The sequence below is a fragment of the Leopardus geoffroyi genome, chromosome C2 (genome assembly GCF_018350155.1).
Source record: "Leopardus geoffroyi isolate Oge1 chromosome C2, O.geoffroyi_Oge1_pat1.0, whole genome shotgun sequence".
NCBI lineage: Eukaryota > Metazoa > Chordata > Mammalia > Carnivora > Felidae > Leopardus > Leopardus geoffroyi.
The window spans coordinates 83,527,796-83,540,667 of record NC_059333.1 but is presented as its reverse complement, the minus strand read 5'-3'; positions in this window follow the sequence as shown (position 1 = coordinate 83,540,667).

Here is a 12,872-nt window from a genome sequence, read left to right as displayed (position 1 = left end):
CCCCTGCCGCGGAACAACTTCCGGGGCGAAGGAAAAACCATAGAGCGCCGAGGAGCAGCCTAGAGCGCCCCTGCACGGCTGAGCGGAGGCCCAACGCACCCAAGGGTTCCGCGGGCGCTCGGGAGAGCGGCGCGGCTTCCGCTCCGTTTGCACATGAGGTCCAGAGGAAAAAAAGAAGGAAAAACTAGCACTCATTGAGTAATGCCACGTACCAGGGACTTTACCGAAGTTACTGCGTGTAATCCTCGCAAAACTGTTGAGGCGGCCATTATCACCACTGGTTTACAGAGGCTCAGAAAGGAGTGGAGGAACCGTCATTGCAACCCAAGTTTTCTTAAATTACTTCTCTTTTTTTCTGATCGCTTAGTTTCATGTTATGACATACTTAAGAGGATGTGCCGCTGATCTTTAACAAAAAGTCCAAACCTGAAATGAAACTCCGGATTCTAGGTGAAATACAAACTTCATGAGTCAACCTTGCCTACCTGTCTGGCAGCTTTATTTCTTGCCACTCCATCCCGCCCTCCGACCTTAGCTGCAGTCAAACTGTATGATTTGCAGTTTCTTAAAGGCACCTGCTTCTCCAGAGTTCATATACCATTCTCACTGTCTGAAACACCTTCCCCTTCTCTCCCTACTCAACCTACCTAACCAACTTGTCCTTCAGACCAACCTCAATTGTCATCTTTTCCAGGAGGCTGTAGGGGAGGAAAAAGTTTTCCTCCATTTTCTTGAGGTCCCTGGCCAGGTCTGAAAATTAAACTGATAAATATTACAGGAGGAGTGCCTGGGTGACTCAGTGGGTTAAGCACCTGACTTTTTTTTTTTTTTATATGAAATTTATTGTCAAATTGGTTTCCATACAACACCCAGTGCTCATCCCAAAAGATGTCCTCTTCAATGCCCATCACCTACCTCCCCCCCCCCCCCCCCCCACTCCCCATCAACCCTCAGTTTTTCTCAGTTTTTAAGAGCCTCTTATGCTTTGGCTATCTCCCATTCTAACCTCTTCTCTTTTTTTTTTTTTCCTTCCCCTCCCCCATGGGTTTCTGTTAAGTTTCTCAGGATGCATATAAGAGTGAAAACATATAGTATCTGTCTTTCTCTGCCTGACTTATTTCACCTAGCATAACACTCTCCAGTTCCATCCACATTGCTACAATTGGGGTACAAGTGCCCCTATGCATCAGTACTCCTGTATCCCTTGGGTAAATTCCTAGCAGTGCTACTGCTGGGTCATAGGGTAGGTCTATTTTTAATTTTTTGAGGAACCCCCACACTGTTTTCCAGAGTGGCTGCACCAGTTTGCATTCCCACCAACAGTGCAAGAGGGTTCCCGTTTCTCCACATCCTGTCCAGCATCTATAGTCTCCTGATTTGTTCATTTTGGCCACTCTGACTGGCGTGAGGTGATATCTGAGTGTGGTTTTGATTTGTATTTCCCTGAGGAGGAGCGATGTTGAGCATCTTTTCATGTGCCTGTTGGCCATCCGGATGTCTTCTTTAGAGAAGTGTCTATTCATGTTTTCTGCCCATTTCTTCACTGGATTATTTGTTTTTTGGGTGTGGAGTTTGGTGAGCTCCTTATAGATTTTGGATACTAGCCCTTTGTCCGATATGTCATTTGCAAATATCTTTTCCCATTCCGTTGTTTGCCTTTTTGTTTTGTTGATTGTTTCCTTTGCTGAAGCACCCGACTCTTGATTTCAGCTAAGGTCACAATCTCATGGTTGATAAGATCAAGCCCTGTATCAGGCTCTATGCTAACAGCACAAAGCCTACTTGGGATTCTTTCCCTCTCTCTGCCCCTCCCCTGTTCGTGCTCTCTCTCTCTCTCTCTTTCTCTCAAAATAAATAAATAAATAAATAAACTTAAAAAACAAAGATTAACAGTAGGCAAAGCATACAAATTTTATTTTATTTTTACATGTACATAGGAGTCTTCACAATAGAACAAAGATCTGAAGAAGAGACCAGGAAATTTTTATATCTTTTAGACAAAGAAACAATAATTTGTGAATAATTGGCAATTAAGTTCAGATTATAGGTAGTCCAACTAGGGCTAGGTAGTTGCTAGCTACCTAGCTTCCTTCCCACCTAAAGATAAGGGTTAGTTTTACAAGGTTTATTTGCAGATTACTCCAGTCCCTGGTCTCTGGCTTTTGGGCTGTTAAGAGTCTGTCTCTAGGAAAGGAGACATTTCCTTTAAGCAGAAAAAGGGGAGCTTTTTCTGCATTTACTTCTTCTTAATTGCCTTCAGCTCAAAATAATTTTTATGTCAAAGAGACATATTTTGGGATGACATTCTGGCTTCCTTTGAGATATTTCTCAGACCTCCACTCTGATTTATATGACCTCTATTTGTGATTTCATACTGCTTTATGCTTATCACTCTAATACTGTATTCATCCAATACATATTTATTAAACACCTTCAGTATACCAGGCAATGTACTAGGATGTGTTTTGGAAGACACTATCTCTGACCTCCCAGAGATCCTGCTCTATTGGTGGAGAAGGGAGCAAGTAAATAAACAGGCAATTACAACACACTGCAAGAAGTGCTATGAGCCAAGAAACAGAAGGCTCTATGGGAGTTTAGAAGAAGGAGGAAATACCACAGTTTAGGGAGGAGGAACAGGTGGCAGGGAGAATGCTTCCCAGAGAAACGGATGGAGGTGACCAAAAGTAGGGAAGAACTGCAATGTTCTAGGCAGAGAATAGTGTTTGTGATGTCCTTCAGGGCATGATTTGTTTGAGAAACTAAAATAAATTCACTTTGGCTATGTCATAGGTGTCAAGTCTGGGATTTCATTTTACCTTATTTTCAAGCCAATGAGTTTGGTTGCTGGCAGAAAACAGGAGACTCCAGAGGGGCTCTAACAGGGCAAGAACTGACAGAGGCTTAGGAGAGGGAGGCAAAAAGGGATTGGATTAGGGATCCTGGATTAGGTGTTTCCTCCACCCTATAGCCTGCCTGGGCCACAAACAGCTGCCAACCTTGAGGAAGGGATGGGGGAGAACATCCCAGGCAGGAAACCCCCAGTCTTTCTGCTACTTTCTGGGACCCAACATGCTCAGTGGGTCCCAGTCTGGACTCTCCAGGCCATAGGTATGGTTCCACACAGAAAATGAGTTGTCTGTGAGAAAGCTTCAAGATTTCACAAAGTCTAGAGGAACTGGTAAGCTTGCTTGCGAAAAGGCCAGAGGCTAATTAATACATCAACTTTCCTTAATTCTAATGGGAATCGCCCAGCTCAGTGTAGCAGCAACAATTGATATCCTACTAACTTGAAATGTTGATGAATTCATATGTACATCTTCTAAATACCTCAAAGGAGGAAAAAAAAAGACGTGCCTTTCTTAGAAGTCAGATTTATTGAGACATGATTTATATACAATGAAATTCACCCTTTCAGGTATATAGTTCTATGACTTTTGACAAATACATTCCATGTAGAGCCATCACCAGTTATGATACAGAACATTTCCATCACCCTGATGTTCATCACCTGATGTTCCGTTACAGTCAACCCATAACCCCATTCCCAGACCCCAGCAACCACTTATCTGATTTATGTCCCTATAGTTTTGTCTTTTAAAAAGTATCATAGAATAAGAGACTCTTAAAAACTGAGAATAAACTAAGGGTTGATGGGGGTAGGGGGAGGGGAAAATGGGTGATGGGCATTGAGGAGGGCACCTGTTGGGATGAGCACTGGGTGTTGTATGGAAACCAATTTGACAATAAATTTCATATTTAAACAAAGTATCATAGAAATAGAATCATACAGTATATCTTGGTGTGGACATGTTTTCATTTCTGTTGGGTAAATACCTAGGACTGAGATGGCTGGGTTTATGACAAGAGATTGTCAAAACAATGGTTGTACCATTCATTCCCACCAGCAGAGTATGAGGGTTCCAGTTGCTCTGCACCCTTTCCAGTACTTGGGATTGTCAGGATTTTGTTTTTAGCAGTTCTAAAGCATGTGTAGTGGTATCTCATTTTTATTTTAATTTGCATTTACTTGGGGCGCCTGGGTGGCTCAGTCGGTTGAGCATCCGACTTCGGCTCAGGTCACGATCTTGCGGTCCGTGAGTTTGAGCCCCGCGTCGGGCTCTGTGCTGACAGCTCAGAGCCTGGAGCCTGTTTCAGATTCTGTGTCTCCCTCTTTCTCTGACCCTCCCCCGTTCATGCTCTGTCTCTCTCTGTCTCAAAAATAAATAAACGTTAAAAAAAAAATTTTTTTTAATTTGCATTTACTTAATATAAGTCAATCTTTTTTAAATAAACAGGCCTTTGTCTGGAGACACGATGTTTCAAAACTTGGCCAGGGGCTAGGGAGAAGGAAAGAGAGTGCTTGCTAGAGAATTTGTTGAGAACACTTAGCATTGGTCGCTGGTTTTGCCTGGTAACGGACAAGATCTCCTGTCTGCAGTGACCTGCACTTCTTCCCTTTGGTCAGGAGAGGGCAGGAGAGGGCAGAAAATAAACTGCCCAGTCTTTGGCTTCTTAGGGGCCAGCATCCGTAGTATTTGCCCTCAGCATTATATTTACAGTTTTTCTCAAATGTCTTTCCCTCTAAACCTATTTAGTTGCTACCTTGTGAGTCTTGACTCCCCAAGCTAATCTTGTCAAATGATTCAATGCCAAACCTTAAGTAACCTTGTAAAACCCTTTCCTGCCAAAGCATAACTAACCCAAGACTGAGCTACTGAAGCTTTTATAGAATCCTTATTAAGCCTACCCTCTAATGTCACTCCATAGAGCCTGTATCAGGGGATCCATGAGCAGCTGAGCTGGGTAAAACCCTGCTTTTCTTCTATAATTTTGCAGAAGCTGAGAGAGACTGAGGAAGGACTTTGTGGGAGGACAGGTCTCCAGGCCCTCTGCTGGCTACGGACCCTCCCCACCTAGGACCTGGGCTAGGGCAGCTCGGATGGGGCACTGCACAGATCCTTGGGGGCTGGGGCTGCAAACTGCCCCAAATGTAGTCCAGCCTGAGCCCTGGGCCCCTCCAGCAGTTAGAACCAAAAGGTCCTGAAGAGGGTAGCAAACATCAGGAAGAGCTCCATCTGAGCCAGCTGGTCCCTTGGGCACACTTGATGCCCTGGAAGCAGAGGGAAAGGTTAGGTGGTGGCAGCTGTCCCTGTGGCTGTTCCATCACATCCCGTACCTACCACCCATAACCCAATGTTTTGCCCAGTATCTGCAGAGAATGGCAGGAAAGCCTCATTGACCAGGAAGTTTCCATCCTTGTCTGATAAGTGGCCTGGGTTGAGCTGTTGTGTGTGTGTGTGGAGAGGGGGGGAGGGGGCAGTGTCTCCCAACACTCAGGATCGAGGAGCACAGAGGCCAGGTTGGGCAAGATGATGGTGCTTTGCAGAGAGACACTGGTGTGGCTTCAGGAGCGTCAGCTGGTCCAGCATCTAGCCCTGACACTGGGCCAAATGAGCTGTGAGAACACCCATTGTGTTGGTGAGAGTGACCCAGGGGCAGGAGGCCTCCAGGAGATTCAGCAGCATCTCTTTCTGGGTTTCTTTTGTCCAGGCTCACATCAGTGAAGTTGCTGAGCCTCTTACTTTCCTGGCTAAGGGCCACCTGTCTTTATCCTGAAGACTCCCAGCCCAGATCTAGAGACACAACTGCTGTCACTTATGGAGAAAGCCAGCAGCTGTTGGACATGACTGAAAAGGACCAGGTTCTGCATAGGGCAACAAATATAGCATGAGGTCGGGGGGAGATGGGAGAAACAGAACGGCAGAGAAAGAAAAACTGAGTGATGAGGCAGAGGAAAGAGGATGAGACAAAAAGCTTCCCTCTTTAGGACCAGGGAGTGGAGAACATGAACCCCAACTTAGCCCTAGCCCTAACCCTAATCCTAACTCTTTTGGGGGGTGGGGAGAGGAGAACTTGAACCCTAGCCTAGTCCTCACTCCAACCTCAAAGGAGGAGTGATTGGAAGGGGAATCAGCCTGATCAGGTGGGAGCATATAGGAGCCAAGTGTCCCTACAGGGTGACTTCTGCTCTTTACCATGTGGCCCTGGGCTAACAGGAAGGTCAAAGTGGAACCAGGATGGGGTTGGTCATGCATCCAGGACTTGGGACACTCAGCTCCAGGGCTTCTGAGGAAGGGTTCATAACTCACAGCTCATTTAACTAACACCCGAGAATTAAATTAGCCACTCCTGTGGAGGCCAGAGGACTAGTCATAGGATTTTTGGTTTCAATAAAGGTGTCTTAGAGTTGAAAACAAAAACAAAAAACTTAGCAGTTTGATGCCTGCATCCCAAACAGAAGCAAATTAAGAATGCAGAAATTCAGCCGATGTAAACAGTACTTTCAGAAGTCACTTTTCTTTTTTTCCCCTTTTTAAAAATAAGCTCTACACCCAATGTGGGGCTCTAACCCACAACTCTGAGATCAAGAGTCACATGCTCTTGGGGTGCCTGGGTGGCTCAGTCAGTTAAACATCTGACTTCAGCTCAGGTCATGATCTCATGGTTTGTGGGTTTGAGCCCAGTGTTGGGCTCTATGCTGACAGCTCAGAGTCTGGAGCCTGCTTCAGATTCTGTATCTCCATCTCTCTCTCTGCCCCTCCCCCACTGGTGCTCTGTCTCTGTCTCTCTCTCTCAAAAATAAATAAATATTAAAAAAGGAAAAAAAAAAAGAGTCACATACTCTACCAACTGAGTCAGGTGCCCCTTCATTTCTTCTTTTAAATTTTTTTAACGTTTATTTATTTTTGAGACAGAGAGAGACAGAGCATGAACGGGGGAGGGTCAGAGAGAGGGAGACACAGAATCTGAAACAGGATCCAGGTTCTGAGCTGTCAGCACAGACCCTGACACGGGGCTCGAACCCACGGACCGCGAGATCATGACCTGAGCCGAAGTCGGCCGCTCAACCGACTGAGCCACCCAGGCGCCCCTCATTTCTTCTTTTAAGTTGCACTACTGCAGACTTAAGGTGGGGGGGGGGGGGCGACCCCAGCCATCTGAACCACCAAGCTGGTCTATGGCTTTTAGCAGAGGCGTTGGGAGGCATATGTTCTGCCTGAGTGAGCGATATATTTCTTAATTACAGCCCTGGGAATTTCCCCCTGTTTTCCCTACCTGGGATGAAGGAACTTCTGCATTATAACATTTATTAATAATCATGTTTAGATGCAGAGGGCCCTGGCAAGACTCTCTTTTCCACCCGAATTTGTTATTTCCCGTTCTGGGTGACATTCTGGATTCCTTGCAAAGTGACTGATCATAATTCATGGAACAGCCCCAGAGTATAACCTATCCAGTACACAGAAAGGGCAGCTCAAATTACAGAGCCATCTGCCTGCTGGGTACCCCCTGTGGACACCATGTCAGCTTCTTCCCAGGAAATGACAGTTGGGAGCTCATAATCAAATAGAATGTCTGAGAAGACAGGCTTGAATGCCGTCCCTGTATTAGAGATCGTGCTGGTGTTGCTATCATTTGGCTTGATGGAGTAGTTAAAAACAGTTTAGGAATACCTGTAACATTTACTGATCTGCTGGCAAGCTTTGATTTCTCTTTCAGAAAGCATCTCCCACCCAAGTTGCAATAGCTCAGTATCGATCCCAGGCTATTAATGGCTCCTTGGAGCTCTTGTTACAGAATAATTTCCAGAATGAACCTGGCAGAAATGAGCTCTTAATACGGACATTTCTGATCCCAAGTGGCATAAAACAACTGAACTCTGATTCTCTCCTTTTTAACTTGATCTAATTTGACACAGCTTTTAGACCACCAGTGCTCAGGGCCTCCTACTTGCCAACAGCAAGAGGACCTGAGGACACGGTCCATGGTCCTGTCCTCACATCCTAGTAGACATTTGTCAAACCTATGAACTTGCTGGCCAGTTACTGCCGAGCACAGTTCAATATCCTTTAGTGAGGACTGGATGATATCGTGGGTGCAAAGCCCTTGGCACCCAGTACACCTTGGCAAAGAGCAGGAATCACTGTGTTATTGTCCAGACCATGTCAGAAACCTGCATAGAGACTGTCTCAAGCTGGGTTGCCAGAGAGCTACAAAGCTCAACGACATATTTTTTGACGTCGTGTAGGAATGTATTCAACTGGGGCGCCTGGCTGGCTCAGTCGGTTGAGCGTCCAACTTCAGCTCAGGTCATGATCTCACGGTTTGTGAGTTCAAGCCCTGCATCAGGCTTGCTGCTGTAAGCACAAAGCTGCTTCAGATCCTCCACCCCACCCTTCTATGCGCCTGTTCTCTCTTTCTCTCAAAAATACACATAAAAAAAGAAATGTATTGAACTTGATGTTAAACTTTTATCTCTTGAAAGGTATTAAGATAAAAAGCAGCTACTATTTTGAAGAATATTTCTGCATCTTTCAAAAACTCCTACTTAAGGCACCACCCAATACATTGTCCACTGGCCCTCAAAAGGATATTGTGAATAATGATCTTCATAATAAGGGTTATAACTAATTAGAGATTCTTTTTTTTTTTTTTTTTTTTTTGCCTTGACTCCAAGGAAGCTCAGACTGAAGTTTTATGTACATGTACAGTAGGTGTTCTTGACCTAAATATTTTGATACAACTCTCTTCCTCTATCATGATTTGGTGCTTGTTATCTTAACCTTGTTATCAAATGAAAAAAACAAGATAGGCATTTCTACTAGAAATCAGTTCCAAAGAAATAATACAAAATGCAGACCAAGCTAAAGGCACGTAAACTGCAAATAGCCTAAATGTTCACCAATAAGGGTTAAGAATTATAAAACATCTATTTGGTGGAATATTATGCAGCCATTAAGAGTGATATTGTTTTTTTTTTAAGGTTTTATTTTTAAGTGATCCCTACACCAACATGGGGTTCAAACTTAAGCCACCCCAAGAGTATTATTCTTAAACAGTGATTTTCAACATGTGGTCCCCGGACCTGAAGTATCAGCCCTGCCTGGGACCTGTCACAATGGTGAATTCTTAGCCCCCACCCCTCACACCCAGACACTGAGGCTGGAACCCACAACAATGTACGTTTTAGCCAACCCCGTGGAGACATGGGTCCCAGGGCTGTAGAGAAAGCCCAGCTGGTCCCAAACAACCCTGGGACCTTCCTCTTGGCGTGAATCTCCTGCCTTCTTGCACTCAACACTCAGTTCAAGTGCATCTTCTCAGAGCACCCCCAACCCAGTCCTCACACAAGCCAAACCCACAGTCCACATTGGTGCCAGCTGTGCACTTAGAATAGCCAGGAACCCAGCACTTCAACACATAGCATCTTGTTTGGACCCCAACAGTCCTGGGAGGTGATGTACCCGTTTTACAGACAATGTTAAACGGTAAGTATACTTTTCTTCAGGGCTCAGTGTCCAGTGTGGTCTTTCCATACATTACATGAGTCCACCATAAGTGTAAGTGTTGAGGTAGGTATCATTATCTCCATTTTATGAGTTAGAAAATAGAGGCCTGAGGCACCTGGGTGGCTCATTCGGTTAAGTATCTGTCTCTTGATTTCAGCTCAGGTCATGATCTCACGGTTCAGGAGTTCGAGCCTGACATCAGGCTCTGCGTGGACAGCGTTGGAGTCTGCTTGGGATTTTCTCTCTCTCTCTCTCTCTCTCTCTCTCTCTCTCTCTCTCTCCCTCTCCGCCCTTCCCATACTCTCTGTCTCTGTCTCTCTCTCTCTCTCAAAAATAAATACATAAACATTAAAATAATGAAAGAAGAAACAAAGAAAGAAAGAAGGAAAGAAAGGAAGGAAGGAAGGAAGGAAGGAAGGAAGGAAGGAAAGAAGGAAGAAAATAGGGGCCAAACAACAAAGCAGAAGAGCCACGGAAAACCCAGGTTTGCCAACTCCCAGTGCGGTGCTCTTCTCACTGCATGAGAAGCCTGGGTCTGTCATCTAGTATGCTCCACCAAATCTTTAAAAAGTATTTAGTCAGGGGCACCTGGGTGGCTCAGTCAGTTGAGCATCCGACTTTGGCTCAGGTCATGATCTCATGGTTGGTGGGTTCGAGCCCCGCGTCGGGCTCTGTGCTGACAGCTCGGAGCCTGGAGCCTGCTTCGGATTCTGTGTCCCCCCACCCCGCCCCCTCTCTGCCCCACCCCTAGCTTGTGCTCTGTCTCTGTCTTTCAAAAATGAATAAACATTAGAAAAATTTTAAAAAGTATTTAGTCAACATTGATTGAGGGCTGACTGCTGTCATGGGGAAGGGAATCGTTCTCAGCAGCCATTCACCTCTGGCTTGGATTTCAAACCCCACTTAACATAACAGAAGCCTTCCAACCGTTGAGATCCATCTACCCTAGAAGATGGCTTAGTATAGAGTTGTTTCTTGTGTGTGCCCTCATCCCACGTGGCTTTTCAGAAAATTCCTCCCATCCATAAAGGCACCCTCCTGAGCAGAATCCTGTTAGTTTTCCCTGCTGTGTTACGTCCATGGGCAGCGGGCTTCCACCAGCTCAGAATTTTCTGCGCAGAGGTAGGCTCTGCACAGTCCTAACCTTCAACTTTTGCAATCCCCTCCCAAATCCCACATTTGAAGGGTGAAGAAACTGAAGGTCAAGGCCGCAGAGTGAGTGGCAGGACCGGGATTCGCCCCCATGTTTCTAACCTCAGTTCCTTCCTTCTAGTGTCCCTGGACTGAGAGAGGGAGGCTCATCTGCCTACCCATTCGGGGCCTCCAATCCAGGACAGAATTGCCACCTGGAGCAGTGTCTCCGGGTGCAGCTGAAAGCTTGGCTGCCACAGGTTTCCTAGGATGGGAAGGGGAGGGAACAAGCAGGAAGTGCCCTTCCTCAGGAGAAGGTGCCAAGTTTCCGGAGCAGGAGGTCAACATGAGTAAAGCCAGCCCGTTGAGCAGGGGCTACACCTTGGACCTGCAACTCCCCTCACCCCTCTGCTTCCTGGTCCCAGGGCTTCTAGTTCATTCCAGCCTCTTTCTTAGCCCCCTCTGGCCACCTTCCTCGCCCACCCTGCCTGACCTCAGCGTTTACACCAGCGCTCTCAGCCGGTGGTGTCTCGGAGGATTGGTGTAGAGGGACTCAATTCTGGAATCTTTCCCAATGGAGCAAATCCATCTGGTCATACCAGTCACACTGAGGCCCTGCTGCTCAGCCTGAGGCAGGTTGAGATACTCTCACTCTCACAGTAACCTCACCTCTGGCCCACGGAGCCCAACCCTAGTCAGCCTCCTTTCAGCCTCTACCTGGGAGTCTCAGCTGGCTGCATGGGTCTGCTCAGGGAGGGATGGGGGCAGCCCCTGGAGGGGCATCGTCTCCTTTCAGGATATGCTGTTCCTGCTATGAGGAAACCCGAGCTCGTGGTTCCTTCTCTCCTCTGACCAGGCACTAAGCAGCCCCCCGGAGGCCTCACCAGCATCCCCTGTCACCGTGCTCCACCCAGCTCTAAGCTCTGGTTGGCTTGGACCTTTACCTTGCCTGGGGTCCCCATGTTCATCAGTCGTCAGGTTCTGCAGCCTTTGCTTTTGTCTCAACTGTCCTGGAGCCGGACTGCTGGGTCTAGATCCTAGCTTTTCTCTTACTAGGTGAGTGACTTCAGGCAAGTTATGCAGCCTCCATTTAACTGGGCGTGCTCGTTTGTACAACTGAGAAAGCCAACTGCCCTCACAGAACTCTATACCTGTACCAGTGCCGGCAGGAGGCAGACGGTACACTCAGGTTGAGTAAATTGAGGGTAGTTTAATAAAGAGATGGTTTACAAGAAGGTGTGTGGGCAGGGGTGAGGGGATCCATAGAGCATAGCAGTTGCTCAGGGCTAGCCACAGTGAAGGGCCTTTTCCACCTGAGGCTTAAAGAGTCAAGGGGCATTGTTTACTGGGTGCAGAATTTCAGTTTGGGCAGATGGGAAAGTTCTGGAGATGGTTGCTGGTAACGAATGCACAACAGTGAATGCACTTTATGCCACTGAACTGTACACATAAAAATAGTTCAAATGGTAAATTTTATGTTATGTATATTTTACTACATTAAAAATTTTTTAAGTTTATTAATTTTTGAGAGAGAGAGAGAGAGAGAGAGTGCTCAAGTAAGGGAGAGGCAGAGAGAGAGAGAGAGAGAGAATCCCAAGCAGGCTTCACACTGTCAGCGCAGAGCCCAATGCAGGGCTCGAACCCACAAACCACAGGATCATGACCTGAGCTGATACCAAGAGTCAAACACTTAACTGACTGAGCCACCCAGGCGCCCCAAGGGATTTTATTTATTTATTTATTTATTGACTGACTGACTGACTGACTGACTTATTTAGTACTATTTTTTTTTTAAGTTAAAGGAAAGGGATGTTGGAAGAACCTGGAGCCCCTAGCTTGGTGGAGAGGGTCACTGGCAAGAACTCTGGCCTTTGATAGAAGAATGCGGCTGGTTCATGGCAATTCTGTAGGGATAAATACCCCATCCTCACTTTTCCTTCACTCTCCGATCAATCTAATTAGCAGCTGGAGGGTGAGTGATCCCATAGAGAATGTAAAATAGTGCAGCTTCTTTGGAAGCAGTTCCTCAAATGATTAATTACAGGGTTTTAACATGTAAACCAGCAATTCATCTCCTAGGTATATACGGAAAAGAAATGATAATAAGAGCACACAGAAACCTGTACACATATGTTTATAGTGGCATTATTCGTAATGTCCAAAAAGTAGAAACAACCCAACTGTCTATCAGCTGATGAATGGGTAAATAAAAATGTGGTATAATCATACAGGGGAGTGTTGTTTGGCAATAAAAAGGAATGGAATACTGATACATGCTATCACAAGGATGAACCTGAAAAATCTACGCTAAGTGAAAGAAGCCAGTCACAAAGAACATATTGATTCCATTCATATGAAATGCCCAGCATAGGCAAATCTATGGAGACC